Here is a 25,249-nt window from a genome sequence, read left to right as displayed (position 1 = left end):
AAAAGTCATGGGTATTTTGGGCTTTTGTGTTAATCTGTAGGTTGCTTTGGGTAGCATGGATCTTTTAACACTATTAATTTTTCCAATCCAAGAACATGGGATATCTTTCCATTACTTTGTATCATTTTCATATTCCTTTTTCAGTGTTTTATAGTTTTCAGAGTATATGTTTTACATCTCTTTGGTTAAGTTTATTCCTAGTTATTTTATTCTCTTTGATGTGATTTTAAAAGCGATTGTTTTTTTATTTTTTTTTCTCTTTCTGGTATCTCATTATTAGTGTTTAAAAATCAAAAGGTTTCTGTATATTAGTTCTGTATCCTGAAAATTAGAGAATTCATTGCTTAGTTCTAAAAGTTTTTTGTGGAGACTTTAGGGCTTTCTATATATAGTATCATATTATCTGCAAATAGTGACAGTTTTATTCTTCCCTTTCAAATTTGATGGCTTTTATTTCTTTTTCTTGACTGTTGTGGCTAAGACTTCCAATATTATGTTAAATAGAGGTGGTGAGAGTGGGCATCCTTATTGGTTTTCTGGTTTTAGGGAGAAAGATTTTTTTTTTTTTAACATCTTTATTGGTGTATAATTGCTTTACAATGGTGCGTTAGTTTCTGCTTTATAACAAAGTGAATCAGTTATACATATACATATGTTCCCATATCTCTTCCCTCTTGCATCTCCCTCCCTCCCACCCTCCCTATCCCACCCCTCCAGGCGGTCACAAAGCACCGAGCCGATATCCATGTGCCATGCGGCTGCTTCCCACTAGCTATCTACCTTACGTTTGTTAGTGTGTATATGTCCATGACTCTCTCTCGCCCTGTCACAGCTCACCCGTCCCCCTCCCCATATCCTCAAGTCTGTTCTCCAGTAGGTCTGTGTCTTTATTCCTGTCTCACCCCTAGGTTCTTCATGACATTTTCTTTTCTTCTTAAATTCCATATATATGTGTTAGCATATGGTATTAGTCTTTTTCTTTCTGACTTACTTCACTCTGTATGACAGACTCTAGGTCTATCCACCTCATTACAAATAGCTCAATTTCGTATCTTTTTACGGCTGAGTAATATTCCATTGTATATGTGTGCCACATCTTCTTTATCCATTCATCCGAAGATGGGCACTTAGGTTGTTTCCACCTCCAGGCTATTGTAAATAGAGCTGCAATGAACATTTTGGTACATGACTCTTTTTGAATTTTGGTTTTCTCAAGGTATATGCCCAGTAGTGGGATTGCGGGGTCATATGGTAGTTCTATTTGTAGTTTTTTAAGGAACCTCCATACTGTTCTCCATAGTGGCTGAACCAATTCACATTCCCACCAGCAGTGCAAGAGTCTTCCCTTTTCTCCACACCCTCTCCAGCATTTATTGTTTCTAGATTTTTTGATGATGGCCATTCTGACTGGTGTGAGATGATATCTCATTGTAGTTTTGATTTGCATTTCTCTAATGATTAATGATGTTGAGCATTCTTCCATGTGTTTGTGGGCAGTCTGTATATCTTCTTTGGAGAAATGTCTATTTAGGTCTTCTGCCCATTTTTGGATTGGGTTGTTTGTTTTTTTTGTTATTGAGTTGCATGATCTGCTTGTAAATTTTGGAGATTAATCCTTTGTCAGTTGCTTCATTTGCAAATATTTTCTCCCATTCTGAGGGTTGTCTTTTGGTCTTGTTTATGGTTTCCTTTGCTGTGCAAAAGCTTTCAAGTTTCATTAGGTCTCATTTGTTTACTTTTGTTTTTATTTCCATTACTCTAGGAGGTGGGTCAAAAAGGATCTTGCTGTGATTTATGTCATAGAGTGTTCTGCCTATGTTTTCCTCTAAGAGTTTGATAGTTTCTGGCCTTACATTTAGGTCTTTAATCCATTTTGAGCTTATTTTTGTGTATGGTGTTAGGGAGTGATCTAATCTCATACTTTTACATGTATCTGTCCAATTTTCCCAGCACCACTTATTGAAGACGCTGTCCTTTCTCCACTGTACATTCCTGCCACCTTTATCAAGATAAGGTGTCCATATGTGCATGAGTTTATCTCTGGGCTTTCTATCCTGTTCCATTGATCTTTCTGTTTTTGTGCCAGTACCATACTGTCTTGATTACTGTAGCTTTGTAACATAGTCTGAAGTCAGGGAGCCTGATTCCTCCAGCTCCTTTTTTCGTTCTCAAGATTGCTTTGGCTATTCAGGGTCTTCTGTGTTTCCATACAAATTGCGAAATTTTTTGTTCTAGTTCTATGAAAAATGCCAGTGGTAGTTTGATAGGGATTGCATTGAATCTATAGATTGCTTTGGGTAGTAGAGTCATTTTCACAATGTTGATTCTTCCAATCCAAGAGCATGGTATATCTCTCCATCTATTTGTATCATCTTTAATTTCTTTCATCAGTGTCTTATAATTTTCTGCATACAGGTCTTTTGTCTCCTTAGGTAGGTTTGTTCCTAGATATTTTATTCTTTTTGTTGCAGTGGTAAATGGGTGTGTTCTCTTGATTTCAATTTCAGATTTTTCATCATTAGTATATAGGAATGCCAGAGATTTCTGTGCATTAATTTTGTACCCTGCTACTTTACCAAATTCATTGATTAGCTCTAGTAGCTTTCTGGTAGCTTCTTTAGGATTCTCTATGTATAGTATCATGTCATCTGCAAACAGTGACAGCTTTTACTTCTTCTTTTCCGATTTGGATTCTTTTATTTCCTTTTCTTCTCTGATTGCTGTGGCTAAAAATTCCAAAACTATGTTGAATAACAGTGGTGAGAGTGGGCAACCTTGTCTTGTTCCTGATCTCAGTGGAAATGCTTTCAGTTTTTCACCATTGTGGATGATGTTGGCTGTGGGCTTGTCATATATGGCCTTTATTATGTTGAGGAGAGTATCCTCTATGTCTACTTTTTGCAGGGTTTTTATCATAAATGGGTGTTGAATTTTGTCAAAAGCTTTCTCTGCATCTATTGAGATGATCATATGGTTTTTCTCCTTCAATTTGTTAATATGGTTTATCACATTGATAGATTTGCGTATATTGAAGAATCCTTGCATTCCTGGAATAAACCCCACTTGATCATGGTGTATGATCCTTTTAATGTGCTGTTAGATTCTGTTTGCTAGTATTTTGTTGAGGATTTTTGCATCTATGTTCATCAGTGATATTGGCCTGTAGTTTTCTCTCTTTGTGACATCCTTGTCTGGTTTTGGTATCAAGGTGATGGTGGCCTCGTAGAAGGAATTTGGGAGTGTTTCTCCCTCTGCTATATTTTGGAAGAGTTTGAGAAGGATAGGTGTTAGCTCTTCTCTAAATGTTTGATAGAATTCGCCTGTGAAGGCATCTGGTCCTGGGCTTTTGTTTGTTGGAAGATTTTTAATAACAGTTTCAATTTCAGTGCTTGTGATTGGTCTGTTCATATTTTCTATTTCTTCCTGATTCAGCCTTGGCAGGTTGTGCATTTCTAAGAATTTTTCCATTTCTTCCAGATTGTCCAGTTTATTGGCATAGAGATGCTTGTAGTAATCTCTCATGATCTTTTGTATTTCTGCAGTGTCACTTGTTACTTCTCCTTTTTTATTTCTAATTCTATTGATTTGAGTCTTCTCCCTTTTTTTTTTGATGAGTCTGGCTAGTGGTTTATTTATTTTGTTTATCTTCTCAATGAACCAGCTTTAAGTTTTATTGATCTTTGCTATTGTTTCCTTCACTTATTTTTCATTTATTTCTGATCTGATTTTTATGATTTCTTTCTTTCTGCTACCTTTGGTGTTTTTTTTTCTTCTTTCTCTAATTGCTTGAGGTGCAAGGTTAGGTTGTTTATTCGAGATGTTTCCTGCTTCTTAAGGTGGGCTTTTATTGCTTTAAACTTCCCCCTTAGAACTGCTTTTGCTGCATCCCATAGGCTTTGGGTCGTTGTGTCTCCATTGTCAGTTGTTTCTTGGTATTTTTTAATTTCCTCTTTGATTTCTTCAGAGATCACTTCATTATTAAGTAGTGTATTGTTTAGCCTCCATGTGTTTGTAATTTTTACAGATCTTTTCCTGTAATTGATATCTAGTCTCATGGCGTTGTGATCCGAAAAGATACTTGATACAATTTCAATTTTCTTAAATTTACCAAGGCTTGATTTGTGACCCAAGATATGATCTATCCTGGAGAATCTTCCATGAGCACTTGAGAAAAATGTGTATTCTGTTGTTTTTGGATGGAATGTCCTATAAATATCAATTAAGTCCATCTTGTTTAATGTATCATTTAAAGCTTGTGTTTCCTTATTTATTTTCATTTTGGATGATCTGTCCATGGGTGAAAGTGGGGTGTTAAAATCCCCTACTATGAATGTGTTACTGTAGATTTCCCATTTTATGGCTGTTAGTATTTGCCTTATGTATTGAGGTGCTCCTATGTTAGGTGCATAAATATTTACAATTTTTATATCTTCTTCTTGGATCGATCCCTTGATCATTATGTACTGTCTTTTTTTGTGTCTTGTAATAGTCTATATTTTAAAATCTATTTTGTCTGATATGAGAATTGCTACTCCAGCTTTCCTTTGGTTTCCATTTGCATGGAATATCTTTTTCCATCCCCTTACTTTCAGTCTGTATGTGTCTCTAGGTCTGAAGTGGGTCTCTTGTAGACAGCATATATAAGGGTCTTGTTTTTGTATCCATTCAGCCTATCTGTGTCTTTTGGTGGGAGCATTTAGTCCATTTACATTTAAGGTAATTATCGATATGTATGTTCCTATTCCCATTTTCTAAATTGTTTTGGGTTCGTTATTATAGGTATTTTCCTTCTCTTGTGTTTCTTGTCTAGAAAAGTTCCTTTAGCATTTGTTGTAAAGCTGGTTTTGTGGTGCTGAACTCTCTCAGCTTTTGCTTGTCTGTAAAGGTTTTAATTTCTCCATCAAACCTGAATGAGATCCGTACTGGGTAGAGTAGTCTTGGTTGCAGGTCTTTCTCCTTCATCACTTTCAGTATGTCCTGCCACTCCCTTCTGGCTTGTAGGGTTTCTGCTGAGAGATCAGCTGTTAACCTTATGGGGATTCCCTTGTGTGTTATTTGTTTTTTTTACCTTGCTGCTTTTAATATGCTTTCTTTGTATTTAATTTTTGACAGTTTGATTAATATGTGTCTTGGCATATTTCTCCTTGTATTTATCCTGTATGGGACTCTCTGTGCTTCCTGGACTTGATTAACGATTTCCTTTCCCATATTAGGGAAGTTTTCAACTATAATCTCTTCAAATATTTTCTCAGTCCCTTTCTTTTTCTCTTCTTCTTCTGGAACCCCTATAATTCTAATGTTGGTGCATTTAATGTTGTCCCAGAGATTTCTGGGACTGTCCTCAGTTCTTTTCATTCTTTTTTCTTTATTCTTCTCTGCAGTAGTTATTTCCACTATTTTATCTTCCAGGTCACTTATCCGTTCTTCTGCCTCAGTTATTCTGCTATTGATCCCATCTAGAGTACTTTTAATTTCATTTATTGTGTTGTTCATCATTGCTTGTTTCATCTTTATTTCTTCTAGGTCCATGTTAACTGTTTCTTGCATTTTGTCCATTCTATTTCCAAGATTTTGGATCATCCTTACTATCATTATTATGGATGCTTTTTCAGGTAGACTGCCTATTTCCTCTTCATTTGTTAGGTCTGGTGCATTTTTATCTTGCTCCTTCATCTGCTGTGTGTTTTTCTGTCTTCTCATTTTGCTTATCTTACTGTGTTTGGGGTCTCCTTTTTGCAGGCTGCAGGTTGGTAGTTCCCACTGTTTTTGATGTCTGTCTCCAGTGACTAAGGTTGGTTCAGTGGGTTGTGTAGGCTTCCTAGTGGAGGGGACTAGTGCCTGTGTTGTGGTGGATGAGGCTGGATATTGTCTCTCTAGTGGGTAGGTTCACATCTGGTGGTGTATTTTGGGGTGTCTGTGGCCTTATTATGATTTTAGGCAGCCTCTCTGCTAATGGGTGGGGCTGTGTTCCTGTTTTGCTAATTGTTTGGCATAGGTTGTCCAGCACTGTGGCTTGCTGGTCGTTGAGTGAAGCTGGGTGCTGGTGTTAAGATGGAGGTCTCTGGGAGATTTTCACCATTTGATATTATGTGGAGCTGGGAGGTCTCTTTTTGTCCAGTGTCCTGAAGTTGGCTCTCCTACCTCAGAGGCAGAGCCCAGACTCCTGTCTGGAGCAGCAAGAGCCTTTCATCCACACGGCTCAGAATAAAAGGGAGAAAAAGTAGAGAGAATTAGTAGAAGTATGAAGAAAGAAAGAAAGAAAGAAAGGAGGGAGGGAAGGAAGGAAGGAAGAAAGAAAGAAAGAAGCAAAGAAGGAAAGAAGGCAAGAAGGAAAGAAAGGAGGGAGGGAGGGAGGGAAGAAGGAAGGAAGGAGGGAAAGAAGGAAAAAAGACATAAAGAAAGAAGATACAGTAAAATAAAATAAAGTATAATAAAGTTATTGAATTAAAAAATATTTAGAAAAAAAAAGGGACTGATAGAACCTTAGTACAGATGTTGGAAGCAAAGCTATACAGACAAAATCTTACACAGAAGCATACACATACACCCTCACAAAAAGAGGTAAAGGGGAAAAAATCATAAATCTTGCTCTCAGAGACCACCTCCTCAATTTAGGATGATTCATTGTCTAAAGGAGGGAAGGAAGGAAAAAAAGAAAGAAAGAAAGGAAGAAAGAAAGAAAGAAAGAAAGAAAGAAAGAAAGAAAGAAAGAAAGAAAGAAAGAAGGTAAAGTATAATAAAGTTATTAAAATTAATTATTAAGAAAAAAATTAAAAAAAAATAAAACAGGGACGGATAGAACCCTAGGACAAATGGTGGAAGCAAAACTATACAGACAAGATCTCACACAGAAGCATATACATTCACAAAAAAGAGGAAAAGGGGAAAAAATCATAGATCTTGCTCTCGAAGCACACCTCCTCAATTTGGGATGACTCGTTTTCTATTCATGTATTCCACAGATGCAGGGTACATCAAGTTGATTGTGGAGTTTTAATCTGCTGTTTCTGAGGCTGCTGGGAGAGATTTCCCTTTCTCTTCTTTGTTCTCACAGCTCACAGGGACTCAGCTTTGGATTTGGCCCTGCCTCTGCGTGTAGGTCGCTGGAGGGCATCTGTTTTTTGCTCAGACAGGACGGGGTTAAAGGAGCCGCTGATTTGGGGGTTCTGGCGCACTCAGGCCAGGGGGGAGGGAGGGGAACTGTGTGCGGGGCGGGCCTGCGGCGGCAGAGGCCAGCGTGACGTTGCACCAGCCTGAGGCCCACCGTGCGTTCTCCTGGGGAAGCTGTCCCTGGATCCCGGGAACCTGGCAGTGGCGGGCTACACAGGCTCTGCGGAAGAGGGGTGTGGATAGTGAACTGTGCCTGCACACAGGCCCCTTGGTGGCAGCAGCAGCAGCCTTAGCGTCTCCTGCCCGTCTCTGGGGTTCGTGCTTTTAGCCGCGGCTCGCGCCCATCTCTGGAGTTCCTTTAAGCAATGCTCCTAAACCCCTCTCCTCGCGCACCAGGAAACAAAGAGGGAAGAAAATGTCTCTTGCCTCTTCGGCAGGTGCAGACTTTTCCCCAGACTCCCTCCCGGCTAGCTGTGGTGCACTAACCCCTTCAGGCTATGTTCAAGCCGCCAACCGAAACCCGAGCCTCAGCTCACAGCCCCGCCCGCCCCGGCGGGTGAGCAGACGAGCCTCTCGGGCTGGTGAGTGCCGGTCGGCACCGATCCTCTGTGCGGGAATCTCCCCGCTTTGCCCTCCACACCCCTGTTGCTGTGCACTCCTCGGTGGTTCCGAAGCTCCCCCCTCTGCCTCCCGCAGTGTCCGCCCGCGAAGGGGCTTCCTAGTGTGTGGAAACTTTTCCTCCTTCACAGCTCCCTCCCACTGGTGCAGGTGCCGTCCCTATTCTTCTGTCTCAGTTTTTTCTTTTGCCCTACCCAGGTACGTGGGAAGTTTCTTGCCTTTTGGGATTTCTGAGGTCTTCTGCCAGCCTTCAGTAGGTGTTCTGTAGGAGTTGTTCCACGTGTAGATGTATTTCTGGTGTATCTGTGCGGAGGAAGGTGATCTCTGCGTCTTACTCTTCCGCCATCTTCCCACCGTCCGGGAGAAAGATTTTTGACTGTTGACCTTTGGATATGATGTTATCTGTGGGTTACTCAAAATTGACCTTTATTATGTTGAGTTTTGTTCCCTCTACACTACCTTTGATGAGAGTTTTTATCATGAATTGATGTGGAATTTTATCAAATGCATTGTCTGGATCTACTCAGATGATCACATGATTTGTATCTTTCATTTTGTTAATATGGTGTATCACATTGATTTGTTGATATTGAAACATTCTTGCATCCCTGGAGTAAATCCCACTTGATCACAGTGTGTGATCCTTTTTGTATATTGTTGAATTTGGTTTGCTAATATTTTGTTGAGAATTTTGCATCTATAATTCATCAGATATATTGGCCTTGTCATTTTCTTTTTTTGTAGTGTCTTTTTCTGGTTCGGTTATCAGGGCCTCATAGAATGAATTTGTGAGTGTTCCCTCCTCTTCAATATTTTGTAATAGTTTGAGAAGAATAGGTATTAACTCTTGTTTATGATTGGTAGAATTCTCCTGTGAAGCCATCTTGTCCTGGACTTTTGTTTACTGGGAGATTTTGATTGCTAATTTAATTACACTACTGGTGATTGGTCTGTTCAGGTTATTTCCTCTTTAATGTTATTTTTCTAGAAATTTATCCATTATTTTCTGGTTTTCCAATTTGTTGGTATATACCTCTTTGTAGTATTCTCTTATGATTTTTTTGTATCTTAGCAATATGTTGTAATTTCTTCTCTTTCATTTCTTAATTTGTTTATTTGGGTCCTCTCTCTTTTCTTCTTTGATGAGCCTGGTTAAAAGTTTATCAATTTTGTTTATCTTTTCAAACAACTAGGCCTAGGTTTCATTGATCATTTCTTTCCTATAGTATTTCTGTCTCTATTTTATTTATTTCCTTTCTGATGTTTATTATTTCCTTCATTGTGTTGACTTTGGGATTTGCTTGTTGTACTTCTTCTACTTCCTTTAGATGGTAGTGTAAGTTGTTTATTTGAGATTTTTCTTATTTATTGAATTAAGCCTGTATTGCTCTAAACTTTACTCTTAGAAATGCTTTTATGGAACTCCTTGGATTTTGGAAATTTTTGTTTTTATTTTCACTTGTCCAGAGATATTTTCTGACTTACTGATTAATTTCTTCATTAACCCATTGATTTTTTTATTTGCGTGTTGCTCAGTCTCCACATATTTGTGTTTTCCCCCCTCTTCTTCCTGTAATTTATTTCTAGTTTCATGCTGCTGTGTTTGGCAAAATGCTTGGTATAATTTCTATCCCCTTAAGTTTGTTAAGACTTTTTTGTGGCCTAGAATGTAATCTACCCTGGAGAACATTTCACGTGCACTTCAAAAGAGTGTGTATTCTGCTGTATTTGTGTGGAATGTCCTATCAATATCTATTAAGTCACACTTGTAAATTTTATCATTTAAGACCTCTGTTTCTTATTGATTTTCTATCTGGATGATCTATCCATTGACATAAGTGGGTTCTTAAAATCCCTTATTATTACTGTATTTTCTCAATTTCTCCATTTATGTTTGTGAATATTTGCTTTACATATTTACATATTTAAGTGCTCCTATATACTTTGTTTGACATGAATATTGCTGCTCCAGCTTTCCTTTCATTTCCATATGCATGGAATATTGTTTCCACATCTTCACTTTCATACTGTGTGCATCCTTAGCTCTGACGTGAGTCTCTTGTAAGTAGCATATAGATATGTCTTTTATTTCAACCAATCAGCCACCCTATGTCTTTTGATTGTAGCATTTAGTTCATTGATGTGTAAATTGCTTATTTGTAGGTATGTACTAATTGTTATTTTGTTACTTGATTTCTAGCAGGTTTTTTTTTTCTTTTTTAGTTCTTCTCTAATTTTTCTTCTTTTCATTTCTTCCTTTGTGATATGATGATTTTCTTTAGTGGTATGCTTGTGTTCCTTTCTCTTTAGTTTCTGTGTATCTATTGTAGGTTTTGATGATTTTCTTTAGTGGTATGCTTGTGTTCCTTTCTCTTTAGTTTCTGTGTATCTATTGTAGGTTTTTGATTTGTGGTTACCACAGGGTTCATATATCTTAACTTTTGCCTATATCTATTTTAAACTAATAGTCATGTATGTTCAAATACATTCTAAACAATCTCAATTTTTTAGTCCCCTCCCTAAAGTTTTGTGGTTTTGAAGTCATATTTATATCTCCATGTCTTCCCTTATCAGTTTTTTGTAGTTATAGAATATAACTACAATAACTATTACACAATATTTTGTTTTTTAATCTTCATACTAGCTTACTTAAGTGGTTGGTCCACAGCCTTTACTATATATTTGCCTTAGTAGTTGGATTTTTCCTTTCCTATAAATTCTTACTTTTTGTTGTAGTCTTTTCTTTTCCACTTAGAGAAGACCTTTTAACCCTTCTTATAGGGTTTGTTTAGTATTGATGAACTCTTTCAGTTTTTACTTATCTGAGACATTCTTTACCTCTCCTCCCATTTTGATTGACAATCTTTCTGGATAGAGTATCCTAGGTTGTAGACTTTGAGTCTACACTTTGAGTATATCATGTCACTCCCTCTGACCTGCAAAGTTTCTGCAGAAAAATCAGCTGATAACCTTGCGGGAGTACCCTTGTAAGTGACTCTTTGTTTTCCTCTTGCTGCCTTTAAAATTCTCTCTTTATCTTTAACTTTTGCCATTTTAATTATGATATGTCTTGTTATTGGTCTGTTTGGATTCATCTTACTTGGGACTCTCTGTGCTTCCTTTACCTGGATATGTTTCTTTCCTTAGGTTTGGGAAGTTTTCAGCCATACATTCATCAAATACATTGTCAAACCCTTTCTTTCTCTTCTCCTCCTGGGACCCCTATAATGTGAATGTTGGAACCTTGATGTTATCCCAGACAGCCCATAAACTGTTCTCGTTTCTTAAATTTGTTTTCTTTTTCCTGTTCTATTGAGTGATTTCCAATATTCTAATCTTTCAGATGACTTATGCATTCTTCTGTACCACCTACTCTGCTATTAATTCCTTCTAGTGTGTTTTTCACTTCTGCTATTCTATTCATCTCTGAGTTGTTCCCTTTTATATTTTATAGTACCTTGTTAAAATTCTCACTGGGCTCATTTATTCTTTTTCCCAGTTCAGTTAGCATTCTTATTGCTAATGCTTTGAACTCTTGATCTGGTAAGTTAATCATCTCTATTTCATTAGTTGTTTTTTCAGGATCTTTCCCCTTGTTCTTTTGTTTGAAACAAATTCCTCCATATTCTCATTTTGTTTAATTTTCTCTGTGTTTATGAACTTAGCTGAAACAGTTAGCTATCTCATTCTTGAAGGGCTGTCCTTTTGTGGGAGTGATCCTATGCAGTTTGTTTGTGCCCAGTGGCTTTTGTGGGAGAGCTGGATTTGAAGTGAACATGGATCACATTTTTTCCTGGGTTGTACTTGCAGCTATCAACTTTGTGGTGTGGGGGGATGGGGGGGCTGGAGATAGAGTGGCTACAGCCAGAGCCAGGTGTGAGCCAGGGTTTCTCCTATGTTCAGTGGCTGTCACCACCCTATTGGGGAGTGGGGTTGTGTCCCAGGGTGCTGGAGCAGAAGCCCTTAGGGTAAGGTCTGAGCTAGTTCCATTCCCTAAGTTTTCACCCTCCCCCCTTTCAGCATGGCACATTCCCACCAAGGGGAGCAGCACTGGAGCAAGAGGGGCCAAAGTGGGCTTGTGTTGTGGGCTGGGGCAAATGCTGGGATTGTCTTGGCACACCAATCATAGCTCCATACCTCTCCTGATCTGCTGCCTCCACAAATGCCAGTAACAGCCACCCTTGCCTTGTTCTGATGCCATGCTGTGTCTGAGCTGGCTCTGTCCACAGCAACTGCATGCTCTCTTTGGCAAAGGTAGCCTTCTCCTTAATGTGGTGCTGTGATGGAGCTAGAGGTACGGGCATGGTTGCTCAGTGCGGGCCAGGGCTTGCACTGAGGTGGTTGTGGGAAACCAGCTAGAGTCCTATGTAGTTTCAATCTGCTTCCTCCACCTTGTTCTCAGGAGTAAGCAACCATGTGCATGCTCTTCAGGAGTACAGTCTAGGTTTCTTACCACCCTCCTGTTAGTCCCACTTTTTCAAACCAGCTAAGGGGACTTATCTTCCTGGTTTGGATCTCATAACTTGGTTTCCCAATATGTGGTTCAATCTTCTCACTCCCCAGGGAGGATCTCTGAGCCTGTGTAATCCTTCTCCTCTTCTGTGTCCCCTCCTAGTGGCACAGGTCCTGATCTAATCACTTCTCTTCCCTTCTTACCCAATTTCTGTTGCATCTTTCTTTACAGCTTTGCTTGTATAAGTCTTTTTGCCAGTCTCCAGTTTGTTTTCAGTGAGAATTGCTCCACATGTAGTTGTATTTTTGATGTGTTCATGGGGGAAGGTGAATTCATGTTCTCCAACTCCTCCATCTTGATCTCTTCCCTCCCTTTAAGTCTGTTAATACCTGTTTTATATATTTAAGTACTCCTATGTTAGGCACATATATATTAACTAGTGTTATGTCTTCTTGATGAATTGCCCCGTTTATTATTATATAATGTTCATTTTTGTCTCTTGTTATTTTTTTTGGCTTGAAGTCTATTTTGTATGATATGAGTATGGCTACACCTGCTTTCTTTTGGCTGCTATTTGCTTGGAGTATCATCTTCCACCCTTTCACTTTTATTCTATTTGTGTCTTTAGAACAGAGGTGAGTCTTCTGGAAGCAACATGTGATTGGATATTGTTTTTTAATGTATCCAGCCACTCTATGTCTTTTGATTTGTGAATTCAATCCATTTACATTTAGGGTGATTATTGATAGAGGAGGACTTAGTACTGCCATTTTATCTTTTGTTTTCTGGTTGCTCCATTCTTTCTTTTTTCTTCTGTTTCTCTCCGCCATTTTGGTTTTGTTGTTTTCTATGATATTTTCTGTTTTCTGCTTTTTTTATGTTTCATGTCTCTGTTCTATGTTTATGTTTTGCCATTACCCTGATGTTTGTATAAAATAATTCTTAGATAAAAGAGTCTTTTTTCTGCTGATAGTATCTTATTTTCATTTGCCTCTATGAGTTCTGTTCTTTTCCTCTTTCCATTTTATGTTTTTGCTGTCTTAAATGATCTCTTTTTATGTTGTGAATTTGTTACCAAACTATGATCACTATAGTTATTTTTCTGCTTTTTTTTTCCCCTTTAACCTTAGTATAATAGAGTGTTTAAAAATCTATTTTGATAGTTGCAGTTTTCCAGTTCTCTCTAGTTATCACATTGCTTAAAGCTTTCTGTATTTTGGCTGTTTTGCTTCTGGTAGAAGAGCTCCTTTTAACATTTCTTGTAAGGCAAGTCTAGTGTTGATGAACTCACTCAGCTTTTGTTTGTCTGGGAAAGCCTTAATTTCCTCTTCATATCTGAATGGTAACTTTACTGGATAGAGTATTATTGGGTGACAGTTTTTATCTTTCAGTATTTTGAGAATTTCTTTCCACTCCCTCCTATCCTGTAGGTTTCTGCTGAAAAATCTGCTAATAGCTTAACAGGACTTCCTTTGTAGGTTACCATCTCTTTGTCCTTGACTGACTTTAAAGTTCTTTCTTTGTCATTTACTTTTGACAATTTTAATACTATGTGTTTTGGAGAAGGTCTTTTTGCATTGAGTTAATTAGGTTTTCTCTTATCTTCATGGACTTGTATATCCAGTTCTTTCCCCAAGTTTGGAAAGTTCTTAGCTATTATTTTTTTAAATAACCTCTCTGCTCCCTTCTCCCTCTCTTCTCCTTCTGGGATACCCATTACCCTAATGTTGCCCTTCCTAGGAGAGCTGGATAACTCTTGTAGTATTTCTTCATTTTTTATATCTAATTTCCCTTTCCTCTTCTACTTGTATCATTTCTATATTATATATTCAAGCTCACTAATTATCTCTTCCATAAGGTCTTCACTATTTCCAGTGTTTTCAAATGCATTTTTTATCTTGTATGTTGTGTCCTTCACTTGCAGAATTTCAGTTTGGTTCTTTCTTTAGAGTTTCAAGCTTTCTAGTAAAGTGTTCTTTATGTTCATTAATTTTATTTCTGATCTCATTAAACTGCTTTCTGTGTTGTCTTGTATTTCACTGAGTTTCTTCACAACAGCTGTTTTGAAGTCTCCTTCAGTTAGATCACAGTATTCTGCGACTTTAAAGTTGGTTTCTGGAGAATTGTCATTTTCTTTTTGTGCTGTAACGTTACTGTGGTTTTTCATGTTGTATGATGAATCGTTTCTCTTCTGGTGCATTTGATATTAATTGAGAGGTTAAGGGTTAGATTCCTTGCTTTTGTTTTCTGGTAGGTGGCACTATCACTGAAATTTTTCATTTTTCTTACCTGAGATGCCTCTGGATATATTTGGGAGTGGCACTTTCCAGCCTCCATTGTCTTTGTAAGAGGTGTGGCTCCATGCCTTCATTCTTGCTTCTTACATCACTGCCTTGCTTTTGCCAGATACATTGTCTTCAATGTGTCCCCTGAGACACAGGCTCCCCCATGGAGGTACAGGGAGCTGGGGTCATACATGTGTCTCACTTTTCTGTTGTTGTAAATTTCACAAGTTCTGCCAGCTTGGCCGTGGGCTCTGGTGTGGTTGGGTGGCTGAAGTCTTTTGTGTTGCCTTCTCTGCTTTTACTGGGTTCTCTGAAGCTGTGTGCTTCACTGCTGTGGTCAGATGGCTGGGATTTCAGGCACCCTCTCTCGTGTTCCCTCAGTTCTGCCTCCTCTGTAGGTTCCAGTTCACCCACCTTTAGATGTGCAAATGTGTTGAATTATCTGAGACCCTGTTGTGCTGGGCGGAGGCACATTTGTTGAGTTATGAATGCTTTACTGTTTGAAGATTGAAGGGGAGAGACAAAGGTAAATTTTTCATTCTATCATGTTGCTGATGTCTTGAGGTAATTTTGATTTCCCCTTTGATTTCTTTGTTTACCCAGTGGTTGTTTACTAGCATGTTGTTTAATCTACACATATTGTTGATTTTTCCAGTTTTCTTTTTTGTGATTAATTTTTCATTTCATACCATCATAATCTGAAAAGATGCTTGATATAATTTCAATCTTCCTAAATTTATTAAAACTTGTTTTGTTGCTGCACATATGATCTATCACTTTAACTTGTACATTTCATATACATAAGTTTGGAGATAAAGATAACTCTGACCTGAATTTATACATTTGAGAAATAGCATCATTAGATGGAAACCAAAACCATAAGATTGGATAAAATCAACAAGACAATTAGTATAGAGAAGAGAAATTGTCCAAGTAATGAGACCTGGAACATTCTGAACTTAAAAGATAAGAGAAATGAGAAGAAACAAGCAAAAGAGCCTGATGAGAAAGAGCTAGCCAGGTAGGAAAGAAAATTAGGGGCATGTAAAATTTAGGAAACTAATAGCAAGAAGTTTTTTGTTTTGTTTTGTTTTGTTTTTTTCCTTCCACATAGGAAGGAGTGATCAATGGTGTTAAATACTACCAATAGAGTCAAATAAAATGAAAACTGAGATTTAATAATTGGAATAAGTAACTCAGAGATATTGGTGACCTTAAACAATAGAAGTTACAATGGAGTAGCAGGAGGGAAATGTCTAAATTAGATGAGTTAAAGAAAAAATAAGAGCCTATTAAATATTCAATCTGTCAAAATTATTGATGTTTGGTTGTAATTGAAATCCAGGGAATAGTTTCAAAGGGATGCACTCTTGATTAGCTATTTGCACATAGTGGTGGTGTGCAGGAATATTTTGTGTCCTAGATGGCCATTTGTGCTCACTTAAAAGGATCTTCTACCAGTAATCTCTTATTGGTTATCACACCTCAGGTGCCTATCTCAGTGTGAAGAAAGCTATTATTTGGAGATAAAGGACCAACATGCATGAGATGGTATAAGGCAAAGAAATGGAAAGTAAAAACAAAACAAAACAAAACAAAAACAGAGTTTCTAAAGCAGAGGTGAATTTTCAAACTTTAGCCAATGAGAGGTATAGCTCACAACTTGTAAGGAACAGCTGAAAGAAAGAGTTTTGAAAAAAAAAAAATCAAACTGCTTTATTATTTTGGAGGTATGTTCACTTTTGGACTTGGAGAGTCCCATGGCTTTACATGTTCATTTTTTCTTTATATAAGTCAGTAGTTAGGAATGAGACAGGCTGACAGATCATGTCTGTCTGATACCTTCTATCAAAACTTTGAACTTGGTAGTTGGCAACAAAGAAACATCACAATGTTCTTGCAGAATAAAGAACTCAACTCCTACACTAAATGTTGGGGGAACAGAATGATTACCATGTTCATGGTAATAAAATGAGACTCAATTTATAATAGATGGTGATTTATAGAAGGACAGTGAAATTGCATCTTTTCCATTATTGTATTCTTAAAGCTTAGCACAGAATCAGACAAAAAGCAGTAAAAGAAAACAAAATAGTGAATGTGATATACCTATTGATGTACAGAGTAAAGGTAGAGTGCCATCCTGCTATGCACACAGACTGCAATATAAATGGTACACCCATGCAGTTGTGCAAATTGGCATATCTATGCTTTCTTTAATAACTGAATGACTAGTATACTCTCTAAAATTCATTAAGCTCTTATTGTGTGCTAGGCATGTACTAAGTATTTTACACATAAGATCCTCCTTAGTCCTTATAAATAAGACACTGAAGCAAATAACATTTTGATGTTTGTCCAAAATTGTGTAGCTGATAACAGAGGAGCCAATTCAGGCTCAGTGTGTAGCTGTTTTTGGTAACTACAGATTCCTCTGTGGCAGTAGTCAGAGCTAAGGAACTCATAATGATCATAATACTGATGCAATCATTTGTTCTTAAAGTACTTACAGTCTAGCCGGGAGATGATTTAAACAAAGAAAAAAGCAAAATCTTACAAAGGGCAGTAGTGCAGAAATAGGGAAGACAGAACTTTTGAGGTTAGGATAGTTGAATTAGTATTTTCCAAAGGGAGGTACCATGATCTTGGTTTTGGATGATACCAGAAGGATATGAAGAGAACTCCAGATGGGAGGAACAAAATGAGTAATAACAAAGAGAGAAGTAAGAGTAGACCATCATCAGATTAGAGAACCACATAGGGCTTATGTTCCAGGATATTTTCCTTATCATTTTGGTAGCTTTTAGGCTATTTTTACATTCAGAGGGATCAGTCAGATTCTCACCTTACCTTGTGGGCTTTGAAACTTTTTGATGATTAAACCATTTGGATCTCCTCTCAATCTTAATTGGGAGAAGGTGAGATACTTAGTTTTCAAAGGTAGTAAGTTTGAAAGAATAAAATCATAAAAGTTGCAGTCTGTTTATATGTATATATGTATACATATGTATACATATGTATACATACACATATAAACATCTATCTATCTATCTATACATTTCTATATGTATGAGAGTGCTAATCAAGAAGCTCCAACTTTGTGAAAATGGCTACAGTGTATCTGTTCCGTTCAATATCAGATAAGATATGGCTGTATTTTTCATAGACCTTCTGTAAGGATGTAAAAGAGAAACATTATGCACCCTTAGTTTCCTTTTGGGGGGCTGCCCCACCAGGTGTCTGTTTCTAGAGCCCTGTTTTTTTTTTCCACTTGAATAATTAAACATTTCTGAAAGTCACAAAAAATTAAGCTCCTAGTCTCTCTTTAAATGGAGAACTTAAAGTAGACAATATTTAAGAAAAAATTTATTTCCTTTTTCCTCACCTCAGTTCCATTCTCTGAAGATCTTTTTATTAGAGTTTTAGATTTTTCCTTTCAGGGGTATAGTGGAAAGTTTTTAACTTGAACCCCTGAGTTTCTTTAGTGTTATAATTTCAACTAATAATAGCTAACACCTTTCTTTGAGTTTCTATAGCAGCTATTAAAATGGTGATTAATGTTATTAATAATTTAGAAGGAACCACTATAGTTTTTTAGGTATGAAACAAATTGAAAATTTCAGCATTAATTGGACACTATTGTTAATGGCATTTTTGCTAATTCATGGTAAAGCCAACTTGTATTGCTTCATTAGGAACAGAAACGGAAAACTACACTGATGGGAATAATCTCAGTTTGCAGTAGTTTCTCAAATTTAGTAATATAACAAATGATATTTTATTCTGAGCATTAAAGCCTAAAACATCCAGACTTCTGAGTATTAGAACAGTCAGTTCAGTAGTAATGAGAAACAGGAAAAAAAGCATAGTATCTTATTTAGATTAGCATTAGATGTATTGCTTTTCAAGTAATCACATTTTTTTAAACTTTTTATTTTATATTGAAGTATAGCCGATTAACAATGCTGTGATAGTTTCAGTTGCACAGCAAAGTGATTCAGCCATACATGTACATGTATACATTCTCCCTCAAACTCCCCTCCCATCCAGGTTGCCACATAACATTTAGCAGAGTTCCCTGTGCTATACAGTAAGTCCTTGTTGGTTATCCATTTTAAATATAGCAGTGTGTACATGTCACAAACTCCCTAACTATCCCTTCTCCCCCACTCTTTCCCCTAGTAACTATAAGCTCATTCTCTATGTGAGTCTGCTTCTGTTTTCTAAATAAGTTCACTTGTATCATTTATTTTTAGATTCCACAAATAAGCGATATTATATGGTATTTCTCTTTCTCTGTCTGACTTATTTCACTCAGCATGACAATCTCTAGATCCAGCCATGTTGCTGTAAATGACATTATTTCATTCTTTTTAATGGTTGAGTAATATTCCATTGTATATATGTACCACATCTTCTTTATCCATTCATCTGTTGGTGGACATTTAGGTTGCTTCCATGTCTTGGGTATTGTAAACAGTGCTGCAATGAACACTGAGGTGCATGTATCCTTTCAGACCATATTTTCTCCAGATATATGCCCAGGAGTGGGATTGCAGGGTCATATGGAAGCTCTAGTTTTAGTTTTTAGGGAACCTACATACTGTTCTCCATAGTGGCTCTACCAATTTACATTCCCACCAAATATGTAAGAGGGTTCCCTTCTCTCCACACCCTCTACAAAATTTATGGTTTGTGGATTTTTTGATGATAGCTATTTGACAAGTGTGAGGTGATGTCTCATTGTAGTTTTGATTTGCATGTCTCTAATAATTAGTGATGTTGAACATCTTGTCATATGCCTCTTGGCCATCTGTATGTCTTCTTTGGAGAAATGTTTATTTAGGTCTTCTGCCCATTTTTTTGATTGGGTTGTTTGTTTTTGGTGATATTAAGCCACATGAGCTGTTTGTATATTTTGGAGATTAATCTTTTGTCAGTTGTTTCGTTTGCAAATATTTTCTCCCAATTTGTGCATTGTCTTTTTGTTTTGTTTATGGTTTCCTTTGCTGTGTGAAAGCTTTTGAGTTTAATTAGGTCCCATTTGTTTATTTTTGTTTTTATTTTCATTACTCTAGGAGATGGATAGAAAAAGATATTGTGATTTATGTCAGAGAGTGTTCTGCTTATGTTTTCCTCTAGGAGTTTTACAGTGTCTGATCTCACATTTAGGTGTTTAACCCATTTTGAGCTTATTTTTGTGTATGGTGTTAAAGAATGATCTAATTTCATTTTTTACATGTAGCTGTCCAGTTTTCCCAGCACCATTTGTTGACAAGATTGTCTTTCCACCATTGTATAGTCTTGCCTCCTTTGTCATACATTAATTAACCATAGGTGTGTGGGTTTATTTCTGGGCTTTCTATCCTGTTCTATTGATCTATATTTCTATTTTTGTGCCAGTACCATACTGTTTTGATGACTATAGCTTTGTAGTATAGTCTAAAGTCAGGGAGCCTGATTCCTCCAGCTCTGTTTTTCTTTCTCAGGATTTCTTTGGCTATTTGGGGTCTTCTGAGTTTCCATACAAATTTTTAGCTTTTCTGTTCTAGTTCTGTGAAAAATGCCATTGGTAATTTGATAGGGATTGCATTGAATCTGTAGATTGCCTTGTGTATTATAGTCATTTTAATGATTTTGGTTTTTCCAATCCAAGAACATGGTATATCTTTCCATCTGTTTGTGTCATCTTTGATTTCTTTCATCAGCATCTTATAGTTTTCAGAGTACAGGTGTTTTTTCTCCTTAAGTAGGCTTATTCTTGGTATTTTATTGTTTCTGAAGCGTTGGTAAATGGGATAGTTTCTTGAATTTCTCTTTCTGATCTTTCATTGTTAGTGTATAGAAATGCAACAGATTTCTGTTTATTAATTTTGTAACTGTCAACTTTATCAAATTCATTAATGAGCTCTAGTAGTTTTCTGGTAGCATCTTTAGGATTTTCTATGTATAGTATCATGTCATCTGCAAACAGTGACAGTTTAAATCCTTTTTCAATCTGGATTCCTTTTATGCATTTTTCTTCTCTGACTGCCATAGCTAGGATTTCCAAAATTATGTTGAATAAAAGTGGTGAAAGTGGACAGCCTTGTTTTGTTCCTGATCTTAGAGGAAATGCTTTCACCTTTTCACCACTGAGTATGATGTTGGCTATAGGTTTGTTATATATGGCCTTTATTATGTTGAGTTATGTTCCTTCTATGACCACTTTCTGGAGAGTTTTTATCATAAATGTGTGTTGAATTTTGCCAAAAGCTATTTCTGCAACTATTAAAATGATCATATGGTTTTTATTCTTCAGTTTGTTTATGTGGTTTATCACACTGATTGATTTGTGGATACTGAAAAATCCTTGCATTCCTGGGATAAACCCCACTTGATCATAGTGTATGATCCTTTTAATGTGGTTTTGGATTCAAATTGCTAGTATTTTCTTGAGGACTTTTATGTCTATATTCATCAGTGGTATTGGCCTGTAATTTTCTTTTTTTGTGGTATCTTTGTCTGGTTTTGGTATCAGAGCGATGGTGGCCTCATAGAATGAGTTTGGAAGTTTTCCTCCCTCTGCAATTTTTTGGAACAGTTTCAGAAGGATAGGTGTTAGCTCTTCCCTAAATGTTTGATAGAATTTGCCTGTGAAGGCATCAGGTCCTTGACTTTTGTTTGTTGGGAGTTTTTTAATCACAATTTCAATTTCAGTGCTTGTGATTGGTCTGCTCATATTTTTTTATTTCTTCCTAGTTCAGTCTTGGGAGACCAAGTAATCATGTTTTAACCAAAGCACATGGACAGGAAAGCCATTACATACATAGATATTTTTTAAAACACAGTAAAATTTAAATGTGTCTATTTTTTAATTACAGAAAAGGAACATGCTTTAAGTCAGGTTAAGTATATTTCAAAAGTTTTAGGATTATAACTAATTTCTTTCTAATATCTTGGGGCTCATGTAATTTTTGCTTTTTGCTGATTAAGAGCTGATACTAGTACTGGCAGCCTGGAATATTTCTTAACCTATATGAAATAGAGGAATTAGGTTTTAAAAATTTGGGTGAAAAGTGGATCAAGAATATTGATAGGACAGATAACAGGAAAGAGAGATGACAGGAAAGAAGATGAATTGGGCAGTTATTTCAGTGACCTTGGAGTTTCCTGTCACCACACTTGAGTGTCAGAGAAAATTTCTCTTTACTTCGGACTCCAATCATCTGCCCATTTTGTTTCTGCTGTATTTCACTCTAGGTTTGACCTCTTTCCAGAGACCTAGAGCTGAATTCCTCCCTGACTATTGAACATCTCTAAATTACAACGTACTTATGCTTTACACAGAAATCTTCAACTTTCACCCAAATCATTCCCTCCTTCTCTTGTCATTAATCTTTTTTTTTTTTTTTTTCTGCAGTACGCGGGCCTCTCACTGTTGTGGCCTCTCCCATTGCAGAGCACAGGCTCCGGACGCACAGGCTCAGCGGCCATGGCTCACGGGCCCAGCCACTCCGTGGCATGTGGGATCATCCCCGACTGCGGCACGAATCCATGTCCCCTGCGTTGGCAGGCAGACTCTCAACCACTGCGCCACCAGGGAAGCCCTGTCATTAATCTTATAAGTCACCTTTCTCCCAGCTGATCAGTTTTGAATATCCCTTTTTACCCAATTCAATTCATATCATGAATATTCCCTGAGTTGCTACTCAGACAATTGAGCTAGAACAGTAATCATGATATAGAGCTGCATTTAATAAGAATGATTGTTTTTTCAAAACACAAATGCCTTTTATGATGAAACAAAGAGAATTATTATTAAAATCACTTGGGACCACAGCTTAAGAATAAATTTCTAACATTGTAGAGGGCACTGAAGAACATTCAGAGAGAAGCAGCAAGTGGATATAAAAAGTTAACTCCAATTTAATTATTCTGGAGAGTAACAAAACCGCGTAAAAAGGAATGGGATGGAATGTCTTTAAGCATGATGTCAATAATGAGGATCTTGTGTCTATGTGGCTCTCATACAAATGTGGAAGAGAAGGAAATGGTGAGGCTTCAAAATCTTTCCTTTTGAGAAAGATTTATTCTAACTGGTTGCATTCTTTGAAGGAATAAGACAAACTCTAGAAAGTTTCAAGGGAGCGTCTCTTCTCTGAATTAAATTGGCACTGTATGCAAGTTGAAGGCAGTTTGTATGCAAACAAACATGGATTTGATGCAGACAAAGATGGATCTGAGCACCAGCTGTTTTTATTACCTCTCTGACCTTAGGCAATTTACTAGCCCTCTCTTATACAACCTCTCTAATCCTGATCGTTTTCATCAGTAAACTGAAAATTATAATAAAACCTACTTTAACAGATTTTTGTGAGGATTACATTGGATAATGAATTTAAAATGTTTAACATAGTGACTAGGTAATAGTAAATGCATGACTATCATATACATTTATTAAATTCAAATTTAGATAAAAGAGGATAGTAATGATTAATATAATACTTGATGAACACTTTCTTGTAATATCAATTTGAAGCAGAAATTCCGTTATAAAACAAAACATATAGGTTTTCTTATTTTTTTGTAACTTGCTTAAGGTCTCCTTCATGTGGGTGGTAAACAAAAAACCAGAAAACCTCAGTAATACAGAAGTTTGCTTATGTTTGTTTTTCGGCATGCATATACACTTTGGGGATGCTTGTATATGTTGATATATCTGCATGAGGGATGGTATTTTGGTCCTCATTAAGTATTTTCATAGACTCTGCTAAGAAATGCCCCTACCCTGGGCTCACAATAAGCATTGTGTTTCTGTGTAAATATCTTCAAAATTATGCTCCATTTTCAGATAGTCATGAGTTAATCTATTATTTTAATTCCATACGAAGAAGTAGAGAAACTGCTGAAATACATCACTAGCGGTCTCTGGTGACTTTCTGCCTTTCCGGGATCTTGACATGAGACATTGTGATTTCAGACGCAGGCAGCAGTAAGCGGCAGAGAACAGTAGCAGGAAGCAAGATCTTAGTTTCCGGACCGGAAGTCTTAACCACCGGACCAGAGGGGCCAGCAGCTTGGGCCTGGGTCCCTAGTTCCTACCTGCCTTTTCAGGAAAGAATTCAGGCAAGGAAGCAGAAGGTAAAGAGAAAAGTAAAATGTTTATTGGAAAAGCGAAGTACATGCGGAAAGACTCACAGGCGAACTCAGAGAGTCACGCCTTTGGGAAATTTAAGTCTTTTATAAGGGGTCGGTTTTCCAGGTCTTTGTCTTCTTTTTGGCCAATTGTATTGTTTTGACCCCATGGCTAATTTGTTTCTGGACCCCCTTGGGTGCACACACCCCCCTAAGTTAAGATGTATCCCACGGCAAATGCCTCTGGGAGGAGATAGCAGGACTTACTATGGTCTGGCATCTCCTGCCTTTTTGACCCCGTGAAGGCTTTTGCGCATGCATAGTGTTTTCCTCGACCAAGGATGGGAAGTGTGTGACCTCTTGATCCTTTAATAGGGTTTAGTTCCACTCTGTCCCTGCCATAAAAATGCCCAGTGTCCAGTTATTTACCCTATTCCTGTTGCTGGTTTTTATAGCAAGGTGCAGAGCTCAAAATTTAGACAGGAGTCCAGTCATAAATATGTAGTCCTGGAGCCCATTTGTCTCTTGCTTCAGGAAGGTAAACAGGAGCTGGTAATGAATGTCTGGCCTGGAGCTAATCTTCTTCTCACCCCAGGAGGTGTGAACAGGAGGCCAGTTGTAAATGCCTAGCCTGGAGCCCATCTATCTCCTTCCTCAATAGTTCTCCACTTTTCTCTTAGTTCCTCATAAAATTAGGAGCCTCAGTCATTGCAGGAGGAGGTCTCAGTGGTGTGTGGAGCTCAGACTCCTTTCTCACCCTTTCTCACTATGATGATCTCTTCAATGATCTCTTCATTCCCTTTGAACTCTCCTCTGTCCCCCACAAAAGAAATATTTTCTGGTATTTGACAGTGGTCCTTGTCTTTAGCTGTCCAATTTTCTATATGCCCTTACTCCTTACCCAAAATCCAGAAACTGACTCTTATTTTCTTTGTTCTGTTTCCTTGCATCAGTAAGCATGTAATTTCATGTCTAACTGAAGTGCAAGGGATACAAGAAACAAAACTGATGCATAAATAATAGAAAATATACTTTTTAAGAGTGTGATACTTTTGACAGATATTTGTTATCTATGACATGCAGAGAACCCTAGGCAAATGTTATTATTAGCCACGGTCCATATCTTGGATTTGCTTCTATGTGGTCATAATGTAGATTTTGTTACAGTTTTTAAGGGTTATGTTGGAGTTAACATGCCAGGACTAGAAGTCCACTTCGTAATCATCAGTGGGACTCTGTCTGAATCCTGTGTTCATATTTTCATCCCCTGTTAGGGATAATTACAAGATGATTCAGAGTGGAACCTTGAAAAAATAGCTAGAATTGCTCCAGGTTGGCCTTATACAAAAGGCTAAAATAATTCCATTTTGAAATATAAAGGAAGAAGTCTTTGGAAGAGTTAGTTATAGATTTACTTTTCTAAAGTATTTTGAATGAGAGACATTGTGAAGAAGCAAAAGTACAGGTTAAAATACACCAGGAGGGATACAAGTTAAATATGCTAAAAGTCTCCTGTGAAGTTTATTCCTCTGGATCCCAGGGACTGTTCATGAACAAATGAGCTCAACAAAATCACCTTGATTAACTACTCCTAGTCCTGCATAAATTGTTTGCTATCCTCTCTCTAACATTTCAATACAGTATACTCAGGTACACTCACTCACAG

The sequence above is a fragment of the Phocoena phocoena genome, chromosome 8 (genome assembly GCF_963924675.1).
Source record: "Phocoena phocoena chromosome 8, mPhoPho1.1, whole genome shotgun sequence".
Taxonomy (NCBI): Eukaryota; Metazoa; Chordata; class Mammalia; order Artiodactyla; family Phocoenidae; genus Phocoena; species Phocoena phocoena.
This window is presented reverse-complemented; position numbering follows the sequence as displayed.